This window comes from Urocitellus parryii, chromosome 14, assembly GCF_045843805.1.
Source record: "Urocitellus parryii isolate mUroPar1 chromosome 14, mUroPar1.hap1, whole genome shotgun sequence".
NCBI lineage: Eukaryota > Metazoa > Chordata > Mammalia > Rodentia > Sciuridae > Urocitellus > Urocitellus parryii.
The window spans coordinates 67,236,547-67,238,947 of NC_135544.1; the positions used below are offsets into that span (position 1 = coordinate 67,236,547).

A 2,401-nucleotide genomic window follows, 5' to 3' on the forward strand; every position below is an offset into this window, starting at 1 on the left:
TTACTGAGAAATAATAAACACAAAAGTTCTATATTTTACACTTGAAAGCTACCTATTATATAATTCTTCATAATTCTTTTCCAAAGGAGACTTGTATTCTCTGAGATAAAAAGTGCCTTACTTGTAGTCATAAGCTGTACATAAAAAGTAAATGCAAGCATTGACAGAAAGTCATAATTATTCATATTAGTTATAGGTTTTCAAAGTCACATTGATTTATAGCCATCAGCAGTGCTGCACCTACCCGCCATCCAGCTGCCTCCACCCATGCTGCCCTGGCCCTTCTTCATGCCTCTAGTCTGCAAGACCATGTTGGAGGGCAAGACTATCTCATGCTTCATGGTGGTGATGGGAAGCACCTGTGCCTGCCTCAGGTCCTCATCTCAGTGCTGTGTAACTTCTTGCTGTAGCAGATCAACTTGGTGTGCCAAGAACCTGCTTCTCAGGTTGCAACTGCCCACCAGCAGGAGATCTCCAACATCATGGAAATCCTTCTGCAGGTCTACCAGGAACACTGATGCCCAGCATCTGTCAACAGGCTGCTCTAAGGCAGCGCCTATCCACTGCCCTGAAAGAACCTGGTGGCCAGCACTGGTGCTGGGCCTGGAGCTCGGTGAGCACAGCGTCCACCTGTACCCTGTGTGCTTTGGCAAGTGCAAGAGGCTTCTGGTAGCCAAGCTCTACAGCAGCTGTTCATAGCCTGCATCCAGTGCCTCAACTGCCACCTCATGTACCCTCCACAAAAGTTCATGGCACACTCACGCAAGGCTGTGGAGAACAGCACCTGGCATTGGGGCTTGGACTCAGACAAGTGGATGCCAAATCTTGGTGAGCCAGGACTACACAAACAAGGAGTAGCAGGTGTGCCTGGGCCGCTGTGTGGATGACATAAAGGAGAAGTTCAATTGGCAATAGGGTGCCCTGGGTCTCCTCCAAGTCCTCCAGCCTTTGTAACATCCAAAACACATGCTGCCTCCTTCCAGTACTCCTGCATCTTCTCAGAAGGGAAAGTAGTCCAGTTGGTTGTGGATCTGGGCTTCATTCATGCTCTCCAGTGCCTGTCTGCTTTCAGACTCTGGTTACTTGTAGTTTCAAAAGGTGAAAATGAGTGCTCCCCACATATGCTGGCCCTGATCTAATGCAGCTTTAACTGCTACAAGAGCTCCTAGATTCCTGTGGCCTCTACCATTATTGTGGCCCTTGCACCATGGTCCTTGCACCATCATTCCTACATAATGTGGTCAGCAGCCCACTCATTACCATTGTTGTCTTTGGTCCCCAGCCTCTCACTGTTTGCATCCAGCCATGGAAGCAAAAGTGGAAGCTAACCACAGACACCCCTTATATCCTAGAGACTCCTGCACCTGTATCTGCTCCTGAAGAGGACAAGGACTCCAAGGACAAAGTTGAAGTAAAAGTAGAAAGGAATTCATCTCCTGCTTGTCTTCACTGTCTTTTACCTTGCCCAGCTCTGCCAAGGAGCTCAGTTGCCCAGGAGTTCAGCCCTGCCTGCAGCTGCCCCAGATGCTACAGCCAAAATGGTCATGCTAAGCAGGCTGGAGGCAGACCTGGATCACTTCTGAACAGTCCAGAAGGGTGGGCTGGACAACAGGAAGCCAAAGAAAAGTTCGTGCACAAGGTGGTCAAGATTCATGTGAAGAAGAAGAAGCTGAGGGTGGTCCTGAAGGTCAAAAGAAGCCTGGACAAGGAGGTGGACTTCCTGCATTTGGCCAAAAAAGAGAAGCTTCCCATTATCCCAAGAATTGCTCTATGACAAATTTTAAGGGATGGACTACACTGGTGTGTCACTCAGCTGCAGAACTTTAATTAATTCATTTGAACTGATGCACAGTATTTGTAACATGGGTATGTGAAACTGTATCAATTAGTATGTGTTAAAATGTATCCAGCCACTCAAGAAATGATGAAAATTTAGTTTGTTTACATTCTCCACTAAAATACTAAAGCACATTTGAGGTGTTTCCATTTTTTTCTCTCTGTATTTTGATGATGCCCTAAGAATCATTTATTTTCTCAGTCCCACATGATAAAACAACATCCTCACTCAAGTCTTTCATGCATCACTGGTTTTACTTGTGTAGGATAGATTCTCCATTGTGTGGTAGCTTGATGAGTGACATGCATTTCAAATTGTAATAGTCATGTTAAGGTTAATTTGTGTAAAGTTTTCTGCAACTCACTGTTGTAAACTAGGTATGTGAGTGTCTGACTTCATATAGTCATGCCAGCACCAGAGGTCATTTTGCTCTTATTCATATACTAATCTACTTGATGAAAAATGGTCTCCAATGATTAATTTAATTTGCAATTCCTTGATTGCATTCTCTTTTTTGAACTGTTTCTATTTATTTGGATCATTTTTCCTTATAGTCTCAGTTTT

At 44.7% G+C, this 2,401-nt stretch overlaps 2 pseudogenes; both read left to right on the forward strand.

Annotated features, from left to right (window-relative positions):
- The first annotated feature begins 237 nt into the window (after nt 1–237).
- Nucleotides 238–980, forward strand: LOC144250171 (ski oncogene pseudogene; annotated as a pseudogene).
- Nucleotides 981–1,157: 177 nt separating this feature from the next.
- LOC144250172 (ski oncogene pseudogene) lies at nt 1,158–1,881 on the forward strand (annotated as a pseudogene).
- Nucleotides 1,882–2,401: the final 520 nt, after the last annotated feature.